Source organism: Amblyomma americanum, chromosome 11 (assembly GCF_052857255.1).
Source record: "Amblyomma americanum isolate KBUSLIRL-KWMA chromosome 11, ASM5285725v1, whole genome shotgun sequence".
NCBI lineage: Eukaryota > Metazoa > Arthropoda > Arachnida > Ixodida > Ixodidae > Amblyomma > Amblyomma americanum.
The window spans coordinates 66183827-66207370 of record NC_135507.1 but is presented as its reverse complement, the minus strand read 5'-3'; the positions used below and the strand labels follow the sequence as shown (position 1 = coordinate 66207370).

Below are 23544 nucleotides of genomic sequence, written 5' to 3'. Positions count from 1 at the left end.
CCAAAGAATTATGTTTCCCATTAGCACAAAAGGCGACGCCCACCATTCGCAGTCCATGGCACGAAATTCTCCAGTGACGTCACCATGCTGTCGATTCGTGATGTCACTTAACAGGAGAACAAAAGATAGTTATGTGTACAGCAAAGAGGAAAAATATAGCAAATATAATAATTCCTTTCGAAAGTGCGGGGCATTAAATCAAGGACGCTCAGATTAGGAGGCGAGCACGTAACTCAAAGGCCACAAAGTCATGTTTCTCTTTCCCGACTGAAAAATGCCTACTGGTTTTAATGGGGCAGGAAATAGATTTATGACACATTTACTTAGACTTTGTAGCATTAACGCTTTTTAGCGACTCCGTCTATGTGGGACGACGTAGTGGAAGGTTCTGGTTCGACGACCGGAAATTCTTTAACGTGCAGTGATATCGCACAGTACTCCGGGATCTAGCCTTACGCTTCTATTTAAATGCCACGGCCGCGGCGGGTTCGAACCCGCAAATTTCGTGTAATGTGTGATGTCAGTGCTTGTTAATTAACCACAAGTGGTCTAAACTATCTGGAGCCCCCACTACGGCGTCCCTTAAAGCCTGATTCGCTTTGGGATGTTAACCTAAGAAGCCAAACAAAACGTGCCAAAATCCTATTCGCTGCACCATTCAGACCTGTACAGATTTTTAAATACATTTTGCGAATAAATATGCACGTAGTGCATGTGGTGCATGTGTTTCATTATGAGTGTATGCTAATGAATACGCACCATTCGAAAGGGAGGAATCTTTAATAAAGCTTGCAACAGAGCTCACGATGAGCCACTGTTTTCGCATTGAAAGCACGCAAGTAATCTTAAGTGCCCTCATTAATTTTCCTCTTTGAAATACATCCTTGTTCGATACATTTGTTTTTAATTTTTTTACGATGATTGGAGAAGACATCGGGTCTATAACAGAAAGTGTTTAAATAATCAAGTAATTTTAATACGTTGAAATACGGATGCTTAAGGGAAATATTTTTTTGGCTCTCATCGCCAATTGTTTCGGGAACACTTAAAAAAAATTCGAAAAGATCAAAACAGAAAAAGATTCAATGAAATGTGGCTGGCAACTTCGTGACCGAAAGTTAAAAAAACTAAACCCTTTGTGCATTTCACTGACCGTGAGTTTAAAGAAAAAATTTTCTTTTTCATACATTGTCGATTAGCAGTAGCAAAGTCTCAGGGAGAGGCGCCACTTCATTATAAGAGCTTCCCGGAGTCGAAACGCAAAGCGCTCGTCTTCTGTGCGATGTCAGTGCACGTCAGAGAACCTCAAGTGTCGAAATTATTCCGGAGTCTTCCACTGCGGCGTCTCTTTCTTCCTTTCTTCTTTCGCTCTATTCTCTATTCCTTCCCTTACGGTGCTCTTAAGGAGTCAGCCGAGATGTGAAAGAGGTGCTGACCCATTTCCTTTCCAGAAAAACTAACCAAGACCAACCAATCAACAGTTTACGGAGTGGAAAGTATTTTTCACGCAGGCTTATGATAGCGCTCTGAAGTCATCGAGACGTCCATACCGAAAAGGCTGTTGCGCCGAACTTGTGTAGACCCGCATGTTCTTGTTTTACTGCTTCTATGCCACCATCATCTGCATCGTTCAATGAATTTATCGTAAATGCAGATTCTGGTAGCATAGAAGAGCAGGCGATGGGCCGAGCATAGTTTCGCAGTGGCATACGCAACACACGCGATCGGATTTGAAAATCACGACCTAGATGGGTGCCGCTCTATGTCAGGACGAACAGAACTGGCCTGTGTGCGTTCCCTAATTTTGTTTCTCTTTTACTCATTTCTGATGTTCCGTGCACCAAACGTTGCTTTCTATTGGGAACGTTGACTTCTCCGGCTCCCGATATCCTTTCGTTCTCCAGGGCCATCGAAAAGCACTGAGGCGCTTAGGTGCGGCAGGAGACACTTTGTAAAGGTACTGAAAAATGAAGTTTTGCGATATGTAAACCTTATTTCTGTCTTATTGAATTGATGGGAGTAATGGCAGACTATTTAGGACAAACATTTCTGAAAGCCTTCTCAACCGATTTTTCCCAAGCTGACGTTGCTGCGTTAGAATCTAATATTAATCGTGTTTACATTATATTACGATAGAAAACAAAAAGTCCCGTGCTAGTGGCAATTCGCGCCAGACGGATACCTAAACACACATTTGTTTGCGTTCCCGCGAACATCCAGCTTGTGACCGGTTCCAGCCAGCCGTTCCTCTCATATTACCGAAGTGTAAATAATCACAGCAAAGGCGTTCCCACTCAGATACTCCTGTACCGAAAAGTAAACGCGTCGCTGAGTAAAAACAACCCGCAATTCTTTTTTTATGACCAAGAAAGCACCAAAGAATTCTAACGGAGGAAGTGATAGTCCAGCAGGGATTTCTGATTTCACAGTTCAGAAGCCACATTCAGGGGCCTTTTCTATAAATTAGTCAGTGTCCGTACAAAGGGGCAACGGCGTAATAGGCAGCAGGTACACTCAGTAAATCAGTATTCGCAGGGAAAACAAATATTTCTTTGTTTTCTCGATAGCCAGTAAAATGGTGTCTCGTTAGAGGATGAAGCATGCATTTATTCTCATGCCTCTAAGGATTGAAATTGCCAGCTTTCCCTCACCACTCAGAAACATTGTTTATCGTGCACCCGCATCCCGTCAACTGTCGTCTATGACACTACACTTCGTGAATAATTAGGTAGATTATATTAGCACAAATGCTATATTTAGCAATGAAACAGACAAAAGTGCTTGGGTCTAAAAACAAGCCTTCGAAAGATTTTCTCTGTAATAGTTTGCTCTCAAATCGCAAAAGCGGTGCAAACTTAAAGCTGGAAAATAACTGAATTTAAAAAATTTGTCATCGTCGGTATGTGTTGTATTCATTACTCAGGGCCTCCTTCGCATTCGAAATATGCGTAATGTACAAAGTTCCGGATTCACCATGTGGGCGTGGTTGACTTTTGACTTTTCACCGAACTCTGATCGCTTGAAAAAAAGCACGATAAAAAAACAGACATTCACTATTAGTTGAATTGCATTACTATATCTTTTATTGGGAAAACCTCTCTAGCAGTTCTGGAGCTTGGCTGGCTTTTTTTCATGCATGCGAGATTTCAATATAAAACGCGTGGTTTAATTACGCAACACCAATGATCGTAGTGTTGACGGCGTTAGCAAAGCTGTATATAAGGTGGCAGGCACCAAGTGAACTTAAATGTCTTTGACGGTCTCAGATTAGCAGCACACGGAAATGGCGACGCCTTCAGGACTTCCGCGGCTTCATCTCCTGGTCACGGCCTTTTACTGTAAGTACGAGGTTACTGAACCGCTTAAGATGGCTGGGCATGATTTTTGTACACATCAACCTGTACGCTTACCGAAGAGCCTTGAAATAGCATGAAACCGGCTGAATAAGCTGTGAGAAAAATTAGCCTGCAACATACACACATGTGAGTTGTTGAAGATGTGCTGCAAGAAAATTTTTACACCCGTAGCATGAATGTTCTTTCTGTTGTTGTGCAATATGTCTAGGGATATCGGTCAATGCCTGATACATTTCAAAGCAATCATCTTTGCCATTGACAATTATTAAGTGTTTACCCTTTTCTACGGCTCCTCTAGGGAGCGAAATGGCTGGTATTCTAAATAAATTTCAAAGAATACTTAGAAAATTCGTCTCTAATGCCGCAGCACCTGTATATCCTCTTTCTTGAAGCACTCCTGGTCACAATTTGATTTAGGAAGGCTTATGAAGAGGGGGCTAGACAGGCCTTTATCATCAAACAGTGCAAGGGCAGAGAAGGAGAGTGGAGGAGCAAAATGAACTGATGCTGACATTCAGCAATGTATTCGTTAACCCATGCTAGAGACAACACGTAGACTGTCTCATCGTCAGGAGTAAACGGAAGCATAAATGTGTATAAAGGAAAAGTAAAGCTCAGTATAAGATTGCTCACTGATTGAGGTATCTGCACTCGAGTCTTGGCCAGGCACTCTTACAGCTGACCGTGCATCGTCGTCTTTTACCTAGTTGTATTCTTGCAGGTAGGAAACTCGCATACTCCACCTTGCTGCTTTCTCAGCTTAAGAAGCTCCACCATAAGGCGCTTTTCCTAGATTAAGAGCATACAGCCTCCATGTTTCCTTTTATTTGTTCACCTGCCACCACCTTCAGCCGCTTTCTCTCTCTTGTACTAGACAACGCGCTGAGCGTCTCGCTGTTTACGTTGCCTGGCACGCCGTACCGCTCGCGCGCGATTCTGAACATTCAGCAAGGCGTTCGGCCTCCTTGACCGCCTACTCATTGTCATGCGTGGCTACATAAAAATTAAAAGCGCGACGTTACAAAAGAGACGGCATCACCGAGAAACAAACCAGTTATCCTAGGAGCTGCGGCCGTGATCGAGTGGTTGGTTTGAGGGCTCGGGAAACGAAGGTGCCCTTTGCTCTTGGTGCAGGTTCTAATACCTCTAAAAGCTAGTATGATACCGTTTTAGTGTGAGAGCACCAATTCACAAGTTCTACCCTACTCACCAAGATTTTTTTAAGCTCCACCTTGAAGGTGACCTTGAGAAAACAGCATAGCAACAGCCCATGAACATATAAAATAATTATTGCCGCGACTGGGTTTTGAACGCGCTGCAGTGCAAACAGATTGACGGCCGCTGCATGAGGGCACTAGGCTATCGCCGCAGGCGATCAAGTCTCATGTAAAAGTGCAAACAACTCTCGAGCTGTACATTGCACGTCGTCGTCTTCATCAACTTCCACCTGCAGGCGTGAACAGCCCCGATCACCTTAACTTCAATGTGAGCTTCACCTGAGTCTAATGTCACCACCAGCTGTGCGTAGCACCCAGGAAAATCATGAGCCAATCTGGCTAAATACACGATTTCAACCCTTTATTCGGTTTAGCTGCGTTAAAACCCTTCCATGTTTCTTATGCTCAATGCTGTTCTGGCCGAAAAGTTTAGCACTTACTAAAAAATCAGTTGTGTTCGTCTTTATCATTTACCTCAAGTCTGCCGCTGTTTTCGTGCAATGTTCACTAGAATTTCTCTCATGGGCAGCTTAAAGCATACCATACTTGCATTCTCAATTTATTGTTCACGCATATGTTCCCATTTATGCGCTTCTCGCAGAGACCATCGTGTTATGTTCCTCGAAAACCAGCGAAATGTTTCCGCGGCTGAAAACTGATAACGATGATATGCAAGCGGAGGTTGTCTATTAAGCTCTGCAACAGATCAAGGCACCCTTCGGCCACATGACCTCGGAGCTTGCATGATATCCTGACGTTTTCGCAACTAAATTTGCAGCTTCAAAACTTTAATATGCAACATCAACTATGCAACTTCAAAAATGTAATGCGTGGTGTTTCTCTAAATGAATTATCTACAGGCCTCCCAGAATATTCAGTTTTGAAGCACGAGTAACAAAAAATGCTTCAAATGTATTCAGGAATTGAAAGTCGGTTTGCGCTTCAATTTTTTTAGAGAAGCGGGCTTGAATTTTATAGAATTTTTTTTAAGCGCAGTAGTTACCGTAGTTTGCAAAAGTAAAATTTTTCTTCAAAGGACCCCAGACAAACCGGAATGTCGCCCTACGCCAGAAACGAACAATCTTCTGCATGGGTGCTCTACAAGAATTGTATGGTTTTTATGGTTTGAGTTGGCTTAACGTCCCAAAGTGACTGAGGCTATGAGAGAGGCCGTAGTGAAGGGCTCCAGAAATTTCGACCATCTGGGGTTCTTTAACGTGCATTGACATCACACAGTACATGGGCCTCTAGCATTTCGCCTCCATCGAAATTCGACCGCCGCAGCCGAGATCCAACCGCGTCTTTTGGGCCAGCAGCCGAACGCCATAACCACTCAGCCACCGCGGCGGCTACAAGAATTGTATACCACTCCAGTCGCTTACTTGCGTAAAGTATTGCTACCACTGGACGAAACGTGAACATCAATTCATACTTTCAGATACTTACAGCTATTGGTTCACGTGACTGCGTTGAAATCATTTTTTAAGAGCGCCGGCTTCTCGCAAACCTTTACCGTACGTTGAACTTGCGAAGGAACACTCGCCAAAGCAAAATGATTAGGTTTAAATCTTTGTCATCGGTAAATTGAGCCCCTGACTTGCAAGGTTATGCTGCATGATTGTATGCAGACATCGCCAAAAGAGTGTGATTCATAATTATTGTAATCAAGCAAGAACTACGTTTAAATCATAAAACATTTTTATTGGAAACTGCCACAAAACGGTAATTTATTGTCCCTGCCGCCATCTGTAGACCGAAAAACATACGCCACAAGCACACGTCCAGCTTTAATCATCAGGAACCAGAAATAACAGTGAGATTATGAGGAGCCTGGATCGCTCAATTCCGCTCGGGGTTGAAGTAAATTACTTTTCCACACTGTTCACCTCAGAGCACGGCAAGATATTGACTTTTTTAATCGTTTTGCCTCCTGAATTTTTTTTAACTTTAACTGCGTGTTTTACTGTGAAGGCGCCTGGGGTTGAAAGTAAAATTGTAGAATAATGATTCAGGCGCACTTTTGGCAACGCGGTGAAGTGTAGCAACAAGGATAATCAATCTCAACTCAGTAAAATGTACCTTGCGAAGATCGCCCGCATTTTCCTTCTACTCAGAGAGCTTTTATTTTACTGCCACCTTATTGTAAAACATAAATAAATAGATGTTTTAACTGGCCGCAATGTACTGTCGCTAATTGATTTGAATCTTCAAAAAATGTTCTTTGATCTCTTTCGACTGGCAATTTTGATCACACATAAGCTGATCGTTTTGCGTCACTGCCACCCTCAGATGTGGGAAAGAAAAATGGGATTTAATCACAGCTTTAAAAATTTGTTCAAGATACGAATATGAGATGTAATAAAGCCTTGCATAATGTGTAATTTTTAGCCCAAGAGCAAAACTGTAATAAACAAGGTAATAACTAATTATCAGATATAAAGAAGTGAAGTGAAGCTTACTGAAAAATAAGCAAAACACAGTGCTTAGTGGTTTCGAAGAATGTTTCTATCAAAGTGTTTCGAAAAGAGAAGCAATTTTTGAATTTCTCCTTTTTCCACGATAAATGCAGTGATAATTTCTAGTCGGGCATTAGGATTCATAAAATCAGAATAAGTTCCCTTATGCGTCGACACAGTTTCTCGGCGCGCATTCTACTCAGGCTGCCTTTTCTTCAACATGGTCGATATTGAAAATATTAATGCGCTTCTGGTGGCGTTCATTTCTGGCTACATGCTCGACGTTATAGTCTGGAATAAAATATAACAGATGTCGATGTAGAGCGTGAAAATATTATATGCACATATCACAATGTTCTACACATGGATACATCTACAAAACGAAAGACATCATTTGCAATATGCTTTATATTAAAATCTAAGAATTTTTACACCAAATAAATGTTCAAGGCAATTACAAAATAGCGTTATATCTACAGCGGACTACAACAGCGTTAAAACTTATCCTTTAATTGTTTTAGATGAGGCATTAATATTAGAATTTACATTCTCTAAAGAAAGTAACTCTAACGCGATTTTTACGTGATTGCTTCAGGCTGAGACGAATACATGATCTTGGCTAGCTGGAAGATTTATTTATCCTGCGCCATCATGTTTGGTGCGGAATAAATTATCTTCACACCAGAAAAAAAATTCTTGATTCGTCTTAGCCAAAAACAACATGATAATCTCAAATCACACTAGGATTTACACAACGACATCCCTGAATTTATGTGCCAAGAGAAATGCGTTTTTGGCGCTATTACGACAAGCAAAGACACCTCTCGGACTATTCTGCGTCAAATTCAAGACAGGGCGCTTTATATTTGCTTTTCAAAAATTTACTTAAGGCGGAGCAATATCAGTTGAAGCTACCACTGTATGCCTATGTATACCTTGTACATAATCAATTGCGCTATGTTGCTAATGGTGTCTTCGACTGGTCGCTTTAGATCGCTCTAGAACGCTCTGAGAGGCGCCCACACATTCGGCTTGTCGAAACCGGCCACTCTGACTACATTCGGCTGGTTCTTTCCGAGCGCTCGCCTCCAGCTCAGAAACCGAGTAACCCTTCACAGTAACCAGTAGCGCAGTAACCCTTCACAGTAACCCAGTGGAATTGCAGGGGTTTCAAGGACCGGCAGAAGCGAGCCCACTTTCGCGTTGAAACCATTGAGTTCGTCGTGGCCCTGGTCGCCTTTGAGGAGCCCGGAGCCAACACCAAACTCACTAATTATCAGACTTTCCAGAGGGACACACAAACCTGCATCCTAGTTCACAAAGACTACAGAGCCCAAGAGGTCAACCTCCCATCGACCCCCGAATACACCTATGTCATGGTCACGGTCTTACCTTTGCGGAGAAAAAACCCCTCGATTCATGTGCTTAATTTTTACTGCCCCAAAAACTTACAGACGAAACATTTTCTAACCTCTTTACAGAAGCAATGGACGTGGCTGGGCGCGACGCCCTACTCATTGTAGGCGATTTCAACGCTACATATCGGCAATGGGGCTACCTTAGAGAGGAACCCAGAGGCAGAAAATTGGCGGAACTAAGTTGACTATCGGTGTAACCCTCCATACCGATCCGGACAACCCCACTCGCATGGACAACTCAGTAACCAGGGATACAGGTCCAGATTTGACCCTTACCAGCCATATTCGGCACGCCGAATGGCTTAACACCCAAGACACCCTCGTCAGTGACCACTGCATCATTAATACGACCATTTACACACGGCCCCTTAAACGCCGCACAACGCAAGCCCATATTCTCGCTCGACACTTCCCTCTGTCGACATTGTCGCTCGGGATATCAAGAATGGGTGACCTCTCCAATGACAACTCTCCGCATAAACGAACAATGCATTCAGCTCACTGATTCCACCCCTGAAGTAGACAACCATCTTCTCCATCTTTGGGAGGCCCGCCGCAGTCTCACCAAAAGATGGAAAAAGCAGAAACACAACAAGAAACCCAGACATCGCATTCTTGAACTCACCCACAAGGCTGCCGACTATGCCGCTCAGTTAGCCGACACTAACTGGGTGGATCGATGCAGCACTGCTGCACGCCAGATGTCTGGCCACAACACCTGGCGTATGTTTCGTGCACTTATTGACCCCAATCAAACGCGTGCAGAAACGGCCCGGCACCTTCAACGTGCAATGCATAACTTTCCCGGTACTACAGCACAACTGGCCCGAACATTGTGTGACAGATGTCTTTGTACCACGGTTGACCCTCGCCTTTCACAATGCTCATACATAGGCAAAACAAATCTGTAGCTGGACGCCCCCTTCAAGCTCCATGATTTGAAGGAGGCCCTAGCCAAAATGAAACGCTGTACTGCACAGGGCCGGGACAGGGTTAGCGTCAAACCTCTGGCGAACCTTCCGGATGCAGCCTATATTACCCTCATTGAATTCATCAACCATGTCTGGCTTGGAGAGATTCCTCTGCCCCCGAATTTGAAAACAACCTTAGTGACATTTATTCCTAAGGAAGGCAACCCAATTGATGTGGAGCGCCTGCGCCCTATTTCCCTCACATCTTGTGTCGGCAAACTGATCGAGACTATGATGCGAGACAGGCTGTCCACTTACCTCGAAACACATCATACTTTTGCAGACACTATGTTTGGTTTCCGACCGCAGAAATCCGCACAAGACATCCTTCTACAACTCCATCACGACATATTAGAGCCCAAAGAGCTCCCTCACATTGACAAGGTACCCCTGGCCTTGGATTTGAAAGGTGCTTTTGTCAATGTTAAACATGAAGTAATACTCAACCACCTCCGAGATACGAAAAGTGGTCAGAATACATACCGATACATCTGGCGATTTCTCATGGGTCGATAGGACTACATTCGAATTCAAGACAAGTAACATGGACCCTATACCATTGGATCCCGGGGTACATCACAGGGTGCGATTTTATCTTCCCTCCTCTTCAACCTCGCAATGAAAGACCTTCCCGCAAAATTAAGCTCCATGCCCGGCATCCGATATGCCCTATAAACAGATGATATCTCTATCTGGGCAACAGAAGGCCATCTCGGACACATGGAGACCTGCCTACAACAGGCAGCGGAGGCAGTAGACACTTACGCTGCGTAGTGTACTCTCCAGTGTGCTCCCACCAAATCAGAATTTGTCCATATACGACCCTCTCCTCGAGACGACACTTCAATTCACCTCACACTCCCTTCAGGTCAGATTAGAGAGGCCGAGGAGATCCGCATCCTCAGTCTCTTTATTCACCAACAACGCAAACTGGACACAACACTCGCAAAACTCCGCATGTATGGTGATCAGGTGGGTCGTATGGTCCGCTGAGCCTCCAACAAGCGTGGGTGGTTACGAAGCAAAGATGCCTTGCGGCTGGCATATGCCTGTGTAAGGAGTAGAATTTTCTACTCAACCCCATACCTTCACATGTGGAAACACGACGAGGACCAACTCGAGGTCACGCACCCCAAATTCATCAAACGGGCTCTTGACCTTCCCATTACCACATCCAACCAGCGTTTGTCGGACCTAAGGCTGGTCAACAGCTATCGGGAACTCCGAGACGCCCATCTCGTCAACCAATATACGCGCCTATCACAAACGCCATCCGGTGGCCGCGTTTTTGACCGACTCCACATTCAACACATCACTTTTGAGGAAAGGGTACGAGCGCCACAACCCTGGAGAAGCACCCTCAGGGTCCGACTCATTCCCCGCTACATGTCGCACTCTGACCACAATGGCCATCGCCAGGCGCGTGCGCAAGCACTGGAGCGACATTAAGGTCGACAACAACACGTGTACTACATGGACATTGCCGGTCTCCACCGTGGGGTGTGGTTCACCGCAGCAGTGGTCCACGACACCACCAAAGTGGCACGACTCACTTCCGCGCCTACAGCGCAACACACGCGCAGGAAATCGCGATTGCACTCGCACTCTCCCTCCAACAAGTGAAATGCATCATTATCGACTTGAAGGGGGCCTGTAGGAACTATGAGCTGGGCTGGATACCTCCTCTCGCCTGGCGCACCCTAAAAAATTGCTGTCGGTCCAGCGACCCTCCAAAGTGTAATCTCATCTGAGCCCCCGGCCACCAGGGACTCCAGGGCAATGAGTTAGCCGATCAGGCGGCCCGTGCGCTCTCTCCCCGGCCACTCACGCTTGCTCAAGAAGCCTACTACGAGCCTACCCGATATCTAATTACATTCAAAGACATCACTACATATTATAAGGACAGTCATCGTCGCTTTCTGGAACACTTTAAGGGTCTCCGGAGAGCAGACGAACGGTTTCTCCTCAAAATTTTTACAAACACAATGCTGTGCCCGGCAGTATTTAAACACTTCAATTCAGAACTTGATGGTAGCTGCTGGCTGTGCGGAGCGACGTTCTCGGATGTTTTCCATATGGCCTGGGCCCGCCCTTCCAATCCCCACCCTTCCCAATCCTTCATCTCCCACCCTTCTATGGTGGTCTGGGAGGCGGCGCTGCTCAGCTGCCATGACCTGCAGTCCGACCGAACCTTGGTCGCCCGGGCGTGAGCGGCGCTAGACGCCATTTAGGCTCCGGAATAGGAGCTCCACCTAGATTTGTGAGGAACTTGGCCATAGGGCCCGGGCCCAAACACCTCCTTGTACATAATAAATGTTTACGACTACCACTAGCTCAGAGTCCTCTGACGCGCTCAGGGAAAATTGCAGGAGCGACTCTGAGATGAGTCCACGTGACGGAGACACTTCCGCCATTTTTCGGAAGCGGTGCGAGGCCTCGGCGTCGCCTGCGCGTAGGCAGAAGTAAGTGTAGGCTTTTGACGCCGTAGTAGCGTCCTTGCTGTGTTGTGTTTTGCAGGGCCGCGCTGTGTGAGGCAAAATATCCAAGAGACGCCGGATAACTACGCTAGGAACACGGCCTGTGTTGCTGTCGCATGACAACAGCGATTGAGCAGCAGCTCAGACAAGGACGTCAGTGCTATCCACAAGGCGATCTTCGAAAAATGAGCGTCCAGTGGGACGGAAAGCCGGGGTAGCGATTTATACAGGCTAAGCGGCGACCGCGATGCAAACTGTGTGCGGCCACGTGCGGCTAAAGGTAATCAAGGGACCTTAAGTGCTTCTACTGTTGGCATGAGCAGTGGTACCGCGTAGTGGTTCCGGAAGTTGCGTCTCCCTTCTGCCTCCGGCGCTTCCGCTGTAAAAACTCGCTGACCATTCGGCTTGACTAGTCTCGCTATGCGCTCAGAGCGAGAGCGGCTCCCACTCTGACAGATCCTAACCGGATCGCGGGAGCTACCAGTCGAAGACACCATAAAGGTGGGCGAGAAAAGCTTATCGTGTACGTGTTTTCAATATCATCAGAGCAGTTATTACCAAGCGTGTATTGTTCATAAAAATAGCACGCACTTATTTGTGCACAGTCTTTCCTGTTAAATGTTCGAATTCTAATGATCATTGGTTGTTGAAGAAGGTTGTGGAAAAATTTTCATGTAAATATTTCAGTAATCCGTTTATTCCTTGTATGGATTCTATGGAAATTATGTGATAGAGAGAGAGAAAACTTTTAATTAAAACGTAGAGGATTTAGACACCATTTAAAAGTCACTGGCATGCTACTCTGCGTGGGGAAGATAATTTTGAGATAAAGAGGCAAGGAGACGGGTGCGGAAAAGGTAAAATGAAAGAAAAAAAGCGGAGAACATAAAATGCAGCCTTTAAATGCGGTCCTTTAAAGTTCTCGAGCATGTTTTTTACACTAACATCATGCAACATTTGAATAAATACTCTCTGTTGAATCCTCAACAGCACGGTTTCCGTAGCGGCTTTTCTTGTATTATCAAACTTATAGAAATAAGCCATAATATAGCAGGTGCTTTAGATCAAAAGATTGTTGCTGACTGTGTGTTCCTAGAATTTAAAAAAGCTTTTGATGTTCCCACTCGCTGTTGATTGAAAAGCTGTCCTGGTATAACAAAAAATTCAGGTGTTAAATTAATAAAAGAGTATCTTAATTTAAGAAGCGAACAGGTAATTATAAATGGAGAACAGTCGAATGTTGTGTGTCTTCTGGTGTACCACAAAGGTCCGTTCTCGGCCCACTGTTGTTTTTAATCTTTATGAATGACACTTTTGAATGTATTTCCTCTTGCGTACGACTATTCGAGGGGGATTGTGTGCTGTACAGGCAAATTACTAAACCAAATGACTGAATCCAATCACAGGAAGACTTAAAAAAGGTTGTCGTATGGTTCGATACACGTGACATGGATATTAACCTAAACAAATCAGTCCACTTGTGGTTTTCTAGGAAAGACACCTCATGAATGTGCTTATAATATTAATGGCACAAATTTAAAATCATTGACGGAGCACAAATATCTAGGCGTCTACATAACAGCCAATCTCGCATCCAACTAAAAATTTTAACTTTAACCCAACGTTTTGGAGCCGACTCGGCTCCGTCATCAGGGGTGACTGAGGGCAGTAGCTAGCGCCTTTCAAGTATGGAAGGGAGGAGGGGGTCATAGGAAAGACAGCTATGATGCGAAAGGCGCGGGGGAGGGGGGTTTAGGCTGTTAGTCACGCTGGCGTACTGCAGGGAGATGGTGAATGGCGACTTTGCTTTGTTGAGTTGAAGAGCGAAGTCCCTGGGCATATACAGGGGGCAGGTTTCCTTTTGTGCTGTTGATGTTGTTCGGGGTGGTTTGGATGTTCCAGGATTCTAGACAGACAGACAGACAGACAGAAAAACTTTATTGAGCAAGTGAGTTTTAGACCCAGCTGGGTCCCTGGGCCACTGCGCGGTCCCGCCCTGCATCCAGTAGGTCATGCCGGGACATGACGTCGGCAGCCCGAGTAACCGCAGCAAGCTGCGATGTTGGGTCTGCAGATATAAGGAGGACCTCCCAGTCCTCCCAGCTCGAGATGGCGTGCTGTCCCCGCGGGGGAGGATCAGCAGGGTAGCCGAAAAGGATATGGGAGAGTGTGGCGTGGGGGTCACCGCATAGGGAGCATGCTGGGGATGTGCCGCAATAGTGGGATAAAAGCTGAGGGGGTGACAGAGAGCGGGTCTGGAGGCGTCAGAAGAGGATCTGTTGGGAGTGCGTAAGAGAGGGGTGGGGAGGAGGGTAAGTCCGACGATCCAAACGGGGTATTTGCGTGAGCTCCGCAAAGGTGTGCGCCCGCTCCCTCAAGAATCCTGGATCGAGGCTGTCCTGAGCCCGGCAAATCAAACCTCGGGCCAATTTATCGGCAGCCTCGTTTCCAGGGTTCCCAGAGCGAGCCGGCACCCAATGAAGCTCTACCCTGCGTGGTAAATTTTAGGTAGGGGTGTTCAACAATTGCCAGGCAGGGGCGTGAATCCTGCCACTGGCAAAGTTGGACAGAGCCGTTTTGGAGTCGCTGAAGATGGATTGGACGTCCGAATATGCAAGGGCTAGGGCGATGACGGTCTCCTCTGCCTCCTCAGGCGTAGAGCCCGAGGGAAGACGGTGAGTTAGGGGGTGAGGTAGTGTTAGATTGTAGGCAACTGCTACCGCTTCATGCGCTGTACCTGCCGCGTCTACCCAAACGGCATGGTGGGCTTGCCCATAATACTTATGGAGGGCATTAGCGCGAGCTACGCTGCGAGGGATGTGATATTGGGGATGGACGTTTCGAGGAAGGGGTTTCACAACGAGAGGTGTATGGATGTGTCGAGGGATGGCTATAAAGGTTGACTGGTTAGCGGGTATGTTCATGCGAAGGGAGGAGAGTATATGGCGGCCAGTGGCGCTTGTGGCAAATCTAAGGTACTGTGTCCGAAGGTGCGCGTCAACTAGTTCCTGAATGGTGTTATGCATGATTAGTGCAAAATTTTTGGCTGTGCTAGTGCTACGAGTTAGGTTTAGGGCTGCCTTAGTCGCAAGGCGGATCATTGAGTTCACGCGTTCGGTTTCCGTGCGGTTCAATTTGAGATATGGGGTTGCGTACAGAATGCGGCATTTTTAGGTAATTTGTTTTGGTTCAGAGGATGAGGTTTCTTCAAAGTTTATTCTGTTGTCTGTGTCCTCGGAATGTGAGGCTACAAGATTGCGCTCTCTTGCGAAGTTGCGGACGGAGTTTTTATGTTGCCGAATTCTTTCTTTGAAATTTTTCGTTTCGCCGATGTAGCTTGCGTCGCAGTCGGCGCATGGAATTTTGTAGACAAAGCCTTGGGCCCTTTCTCTCCGCGGCCGGTCTTTGGGAACAGGTAGGCAAAGCGCAACAGTGTTTGTGGGCTGGTGCGCAACCTGGAGAGCCACTTTCTTCAGAATTCGAGCGATGGTTTTGCTGACAAATCCGACATAAGGTAATGTGACATATTTTGGTGGTGGCGCTGGTCTTTGTGCGTTCATTTCTTGGCGAATGTTGTGTTTTTGACGTCGTATGGTTTTTTGAGAAAAGTCTTTCAGGTAGCCGTTCATGATGAGTTCTTTGAATATCGTGCGTTGTTCTTTTTTTTCGGTCAAGTTCTGCGTTACAGTGTGTCTCAACTCTTCTGAACAGCGTCTTCACCACTGATGCCTAATGGACGGTCGGGTAGTTCGAAGAAAAGTGGAGATACCGGCCTGAGTGAGTTGATCTGAGGTATTCGGAGAATTTAAGGGTACTGTGGTTTCGAGACACGACGACGTCAAGAACGGCAGGGAGGTTTCTTGTTCCACCTCTAGCATGAACTGAATGTCAGGTTCTACGGTGTTTAAATGACAAAGGAAATTTTGAATCTCAGATCTCTTGATGACGATGAAGCACTCGTCGACATACCTGAGGAAAATCTTTGGCTTCGGGTGGAATGAGTTGAGGGCTCGTTGATAGATGTGTTCCATGGTTAAATTGGCCATGACGAGAGAGACGGATGCTCACATTGGTATTCCTTTCACTTGTCGGTAAAATTCCCAGTTGAGGAGAAGTATGTGTTTTATAGGCACAACTCCAGTAGGCGGCATAGATCATTTACACTCAGCGGGGTTCGTACGCTGAGTTTGTCGTCACGTTGTAGGGCGCCCCGGATAACGGTCACCGCAAGCTTCACGGGGATGCTTGTGAAAAGCAACACCACGTCGAAGGAGACGAGGCATTCGTCGGCCTCAAGGGTGACTTGGGACACCAGCTCGATGAAGTGACTGGAATGACGGATATGGGTCGCTGTTTTTCCTGCGATTAGAGATATGAGTTTGTGACGGTATTCTGACAACGAGCGAAGCGGGGAACTCCGGAAGTCCACAATCGGTTGCAAAGGAATCCCTGGTTTGTGGACTTTGGGCAGGCCGTAGAATGCTGGAGCCGATCCATCGGTGCTCAATAACTGAAGGTAGAGGTTTCGGAAGTTGGGGTGTTTTTGGAATACTTATTTCAATATTTTGTTTAGCCTTGCTTGGGTAGTTGTTGTGGGGTTCTTTTTCAATTTTTCATAATCATGACTGCTGAGTAAGATGGATATTTTCTCTTCGTCGTCCCGTCTGTTCACAACGACTGTTGTGTTGCCCTTGTCCGCTGGGAGGATCACTACGTTGGTGTCTGTCTTGAGGTCTTGCAGGGCTTGCCATTCATCTGGTGATAGGTTTGATTGTGTTCGGTGCGCTTGCACTGAATTAAATACGCCTATTGTTTTGAGCCTCACCTCTTCTCGTACACCAGGTTCCAGTTGCCGGATACCGACTTCAAGCGCAGATACGATTGCTGGAAGGGGGGTCTGTTCACCTGGAGGTTGAGTTTGTGTCCCCTGGCTAGGATTAACCTTTCGGCGGTTGTGAGCTTCCTGGAGCAGAAGTTGGCGACCAGGTCAGAATGGTCTGGTGGGATTGTTCGGGCCGGCGTTGAAGTTTCAACAATTTCTCTGTCTGCTTGGTGCGGTGTTTGTCGGCTTCTGATGATGCGGTTTCTTTTGCAAATGCCTCGATTGACGTCCCTAGGTTAGGCATCTTGTGCTCGAGTTGTCGGCGGGCGAAGAAGGCGTCGATTTCTTTCTTCCTAATCTCGCTACGGCACTCGTCCATCCGTGCCGTCACTAGGTGCTGTTCCGCCTTTTTGATGATGCTTCGTCCTTCCGGTGTGGGGACCGGGCGTCGTAGTCGTAACCTCTGGGGTACAACCTTGGTTTCCTCCTTGAATTTCTTGGTGAATTCCAGGTGTGTCTCGAACACCGAGATGCCTTGCATGGCCTTGATGTACTATCGGCGTGAAATGAAATGCGAACAGCGGAGCGCGTGGCAAACGGTCAAGCTTAGGCTGTCTGCCTGTAGTTATTAATTACAGGCGCGCTATTCCGGTTTGCGATAGTTTTGTTTTATTTGACTTTTGCTTCTTCGCTTAATTTGCCGCTGAAGCGCCACATGCATGCTTTTCGCCGATCACAACTTGCACAGCGTGGTTTCGCAGCGAGTGAAGCGAGCGGCCCTATCTCCCTGGTCAACCTTTATTTTTTCGCAGAACAGGCGCTTATAGCACCACGATATTGGCAGAAAATTCGAAGCGCTGCGAGCCAGGGATCTATCAGCGCTCGCTTTACATACGCGGGCGACAGCCGTTGCCGCCAGAGGAACTGCGCTGTGCCAGTGGTAAAGGGAGAGAACGAACTCAAGAGAAAACAAGCAAAAGTGTCGATAACCGGATGCGGGCGCCTATCGCTGCTAGCGATAGGCAGACGGCCTAAGCTGGACCGTTCGAAACGCGTTCCGCTGTTCGCATTTCATTTGACGCCGATAGTACTTCTTGGCAAGCTTCATAGCTTCTATTCCGAAGTCTGCACAGATAGATTGAAAACTAAACAATTTGACACATTAAGTGACTCCAGTCACTTCATCGAACTGGTGTCCCAAGCCACCCCCGAAGCCGACGAATGTCTGTTCTCCTTCGACGTAATGTCCCTTTTCACAAAACTCCCCGTGAAACTTGTGCTGGGCGCTACCCGAGACGCCCTACAACGCGACGACACACTCAGCGCACGAACCCCGCTGAGTGTAAATGATGTGTCACCTCCTGGAGTTGTTCCTATCAAACACATAATTCTCGTCAAACGGGGAATTTCACCGACAAGTGAAACACCAATGGGAGCATACATCTATGGCGTCATGGCCAATTTAACCATGGAACCCATCGAACAATGAGACCTCAACTCATTCCACCCGAAACCAAAGATTTTCCTCAGGTATGACGATGGCTGCTTCGCCGTCATCAAAAGATCTGAGATTCGAAATTTCCGTTGTCATTTAAACTCTATAGAACCTGACATTCAGTTCATGCTAGAGGTGGAACAAGAAAACTCCCTGCCGTTTTTGGACGTCCTCGGGGTCCCGAAACTAAAATACCCTTCAATTCTCCGTATGCCACAAACCAACCCACTAAGGCCGGTATCTCCACTTCTCTTCGGACCACCCGACAGTCCATAAAGCATCAGTGGGGAAGACGCTGTTCAGAAGAGTTGAGACACACTGCAGCACAGAACTTGACCGAAAAACAACGCACGATATTCAAACAACTCATCATGAACGGCTACCCAAAATACTTTATTCAAAAAACCAATCGACGTCAAGAACACAACATTCGCCAAGAAATCAACGCACAAAGTACAACGCCGCCACCAAGATACGTCACTTTACCTTATGTCGGAGGTGTCAGCGAAACCATCGCCCGAATCCTGAAAAAAGCGGGTCTCCAGGTTGCGCACAAGCCCAGAAACACTGTTGCGCTTTGCCTACCTGTTCCGAAAGACCGACCGCGGAGAGAAAGAGCCCAAGGCATTGTCTACAGAATTCCATGCGTCGACTGCGACGCAAGCTACAACGGCGAAACGAAAAAATTTAAAGAAAGAATTCGGCAACATAAAAACGACGTCCGCAAATCCGCAAGAGAGCGCAATCCAGTACCCGAACATTCCGAGGACTCCGACCATAGAATCAAGTTCGAAGAAAGCCGCATCCTGGGAACCGAAACAAATTACCACAAAAGGCTCCTTCTGGAATCCTGGCACATCCAAACCACTCCGAACAACATCACCCGCACAAAAGAAAACCTGCCCCCAGTCTAGGCCCAGGGACTTCGCTCCTCAACTCAACGAAAAAAAGTCGCCATTCATCACCTCCCTGTAGTGTGCCAGCGTGCCTAACAGCTACGGTGCAAGAATTATACTGAGGTGTTGACACTGCGCTCCTGGAGTGTCCCGATTATCTTCGGCCGCGGCGGAGCGCGCCTTGCCGTCCGGCTGCAAGCCGACAGATGCCCCCGATGTCGGCGGGCCCAGTTGAGCGGTTGTGGCGCATTAAGATTCCGCTGCCGAAGCTCGATTTTCGCTTTGGTGGCATGAATCCAATTCAAAACGCAAAAGAAATTCGTTGCTTGAAATTAAAATCAGTAGTGTGGCAGTCTTAAAATTTTGTTCGCATGAAATTATCTTGTGTAAAGCAGTTAATGATATGGAGTCGGTCGAACGACACTCGAAGCTCATTCACGTTTCGCTTCCTCGCTAAATTTTTGTTTCATTCGATCTAATCATAGATCTAAGCATAATAAACATGGCGCCTCGTGCCCTTTTCCGCTTACAAAAGTAAAAAATTATAGCACCGGAAAGTTTTTGCTTCACTCTTATTGTTGCTTCTTCAGTCTATATGAAGACCGTTCAAACATTGTTTCATTACGTGGGCTAATTTTCAATATGCAGAGCACTAGTTTAACGCGGCTGATTACGACTCAAGTTTTAGGTAAAAACTTTCTCACGCCGAAAGTGTACCAGACGGGATCAAAGGGTTGTCGGATCATGGACCATAACCCAACACGAAAGCTAGAGAAAACAGCATTTTTATTGCGATGCAAATTTTAATACAACGGGCATAAATTTCAATAAGCTCCCTTCCACTGGAGGCTAAATGGCGATGTGGTGTATTTGTTGAAGCACCATCAGGCTGTATCCGGATCTGCAGGCATCACAGCAGGCGAGGAAGCTTGGAGAGGCTGCATCGCATCGTTTTTGCTCACTTTCGGCCGACGTAGCTTGGATGCTTGCGCAGGTGGTTTCCTCTTCCGGGGCGGCTTTCTATGTCTCTTTGGCCGCGTGAAATACTTGGGACAGTTCGGAAATAATGTATGAACTGCATCTCTGGAAAGCACGGGCCTCTTTTCCGCGTAAAGTAGCACTCTTCCATCGAGATCCCCGTAATATGCCCGGGGTATCGCGTCCTCTGCAAAATGCTTGGCGCAGACATGGTCAGTGGGCATTAACGTCCGGTCTGCCCTAGGAATCGCACGGCGCCACTTCTCCAAAAGAACATTGTCGGACGGAGCATTGAATAATGGCACACGCTCCGCACATGTCCGGTAGCCTGTATTGCAGTTCGGCACGAAGCACTTTCTTCCAATTGCGCAGCACTCACCTGCTGTTGGCTACTCTGCCGACGATAGCCAAACACAAGGTCTTGGTGCAAAATAAAATAACTTGTTAAAAACAACACAGCAGCGCAGTCGCACACTCCGAAATGTGCCAAAAACACGTGCGCAGTGCCGCGCCACACCGGACCGAGCCGCCGAGCGTGGGCCCGCCTTTTGCAGCGCGCTCTAAGTTAGCGACCGGTTTCCATGGCAACCATTCGCCCTCCCCCCGGAAATATTGTGGCCGCAAGTGGGCGGCGCTCTCGCGCGCGGCGGGGGGAGAGTTTCAACACCTCAGTGTGTTATTCTTACACCGTGCTAACAGCCTAAATCCCCCCTCCCCCAAGCCTTTCGCATCAAAGCTGTCATTCCTTTGACCCCCTCCGCCCCTCCATACTTGACGCTAGCTAGTGCCCTCAGTCACCCCTGACGAAGGAGCCGAGTCGGCTTCGAAACGTTGGTAAAATTTTTGGTTGGAGATGTACAGTTTATTATAAGTCTTCAAACCCAACAAGACAGGCAAATCTGTCAAAATTTTTAGTTATCAATCAATCTACGTATTGATTTTACTTCAGCAAAGCCAGGAGAGTTTTATAGTTCATCCACAGAAACACGAAGCGGTTGCCTCCTGAAACAAAAGCACTGTTATACAACACGTCTGTCCGGTCTGTACTTGAATATGAGTGCACAGAGTGGGATCCATGGACAGTGAGTAATATTCGTAAATTGGAAAGAGTGCAGACCATGACAATTCGTTTTGTCTTCAACAACTACTCAAGGAACTTCAGTGTAACAACTGCAAAAGACCGTCTTGGCTGGGACACGCTTGTAAAACGAAGAAAAATCCTTCGTCTGAAATTCACAATATATTTCATTCCAAAACAGGTATGGAACCCGGTCGGTACATGCTGAGTCCCAACTACATTTCGTCGCGGGCAGATCACAGGAGCAAGGTGAAAGAAATATACTGTAGAACAGACCTCTTCAAAATCTCATTTTTTTTCCCGAAGTATCGGGGAATGGAATTGACTTGATGGTGCTCCTGGAACTCTCGTATCAAATGACTGTGTTTTCTAGGCTGAATTGGTTTCATTGTTGGATATTTCTGCTTGTTGATGTAATTTTTGCATTTACGCTCATGCCTTGTATTTTCCTTCCTCCACACTGTAATATCGTACAGGCGCTGTGGGTAAACTGATAAATAAATAAAAAATAAGTGAACAATACCATTAGCGCCCTTCCCCATGCTCTTGAAGAAATTGACGCCATTTGTGTGCACCACCTTTGATAGTGACACTGCTGCTTAAGAACCTGCGTTACGAAACCTTAGTAGTTCTTTTATGTTTCTCATATGTCAGGCACCACTAGGTGCATCCTAGCTTTCTGTGTAAGGCAATACTACTAATCGAGGATGCCAAGGGCAACTTTAACTTGCTCAGGGTTTACTGTTACCGAACCTCTAAAGCATTGCTTATGCAAGCATCCATATCACGAATGGAAAGTCGGAGACACCGGACGGAGGACTTCTCATTAATTGCGCTATATTTCAAACGAAGACGTGTTAGTTTTTTAAAGAATATATACACGGTAGGGAAAATTATTTGCGCAGTATAGATTTTTGCCATTTTGTAAAATCGTAGAAGCTCTTAATTTTTTGTCACAGAAATCCTAGTCAATGTGCATATGAATTGCTTTCTTTATGCACTCACATGCATTAAAGTGATTTTCATTGCAGCCCGCCGATCTATGGAGTTAATGTATTTGTTTTGTAATGCTAATGTATTTGGGTACAAAGGAATAAAAAACGAACTATGTTTTGAAGAGTTTATTTGTTCTTAAGCGATGCTCAAGTGCATTCAACCTTCTACTTAGCGGAAAATAAGCGGCTCCATGATATCATCAATGCCTCCTACGGCTTGGCCGTCGTGGCGGCGGGGATGGTGGCTGGCCTCGAGGCGGGCTGCCTCCATGCCTCGGTGGTGAGCGCGGAGGACCGCCACTTCTAATCTGTGGGTGTAGACGTTGCTGAGATCCTCGTCGCGGAGGTGACGGAGGAGGCTGCGGTTGTACTCCCACAGCTCCTGGCGGAAGAAATGGAGGACACGGTGCTCCAGATGGCCTATTTCCAGATCTCTTCATTAAATATATTGTGTGGGCCGCTTCACTGGGCTCCGTTGATTGCTTCGCTGATTGAAGCGGCATTGCCCACGGCTTGAAAGAGAGAAGGATAACTCTCAGCATATTTCTTATAACAGGTATTAAGAAAACTGCCATTTCTTCCTAAGCAAATTTTCAACAAAAAATACTGTAACCAGTGTGCTGACAGTCAACTATGACCGTTATTTTTTTATTATGGGGAAGGAGTTCATGGAAAAGCTTGAGGTATTAGATTATTTTTATCATAGATATCATGATGTATTGCAAAGAAAAGGAAGTATTTATTTCAAAGACGTTAATAACAGCAGAACAACACATTCAGTTGTCTTTATTCGTGATCACAGTACCCGCCAGAGTCTTCTTGTGTTGTTAGGTCAAAATTGTTAGCTATTAATTGACAGTGTATATTTTGAGGTTAATGCCACTTTTTGTCTAATATTTGACACTGTCTTTGTGTTCCTTCAACTTATTCGCGCTCTTTTTTGCGAGTGTAGCAGAAATTTGGGCCTTGTATGGAAAGTGAAAGGTTCAGTTCTTTTGGATAATAGAATTCTTTATCGTAACGACTTAGTCCAGATGACGCAATGTGGCCACGGAATGTAAGATTTTGAAATTAAAAATAGAACTGAATGGTTAGGTGTTATTAGTCCAGATGACGCAATGTGGCCACGGAATGTAAGATTTTGAAATTAAAAATAGAACTGAATGGTTAGGTGTTAGTCTATTTATGGCAAAGCAGTTCTCTGTTAGCACGGTTGGCTAAAATCATATTACATTACACAAACTCGGGAATCTCATACCTACCAACAACTTTTCCAGTTTCATCCCAGAGAATGGAATCTCATGCATTTATGTTTTCCGTGCCGTGTATGCTTAAGCCCATGTGACAACAAATATTTACTACGAGGCAAATAACTCAAGGTATCT

General features: G+C 46.2%; 1 protein-coding gene across 1 annotated transcript in view; it reads left to right on the top strand.

Moving 5' to 3' along the window:
• Window positions 1-23544, top strand: part of LOC144109675 (uncharacterized) — a 56846-nt gene that overhangs the window by 4625 nt on the left and 28677 nt on the right. The window lies entirely within an intron of this gene.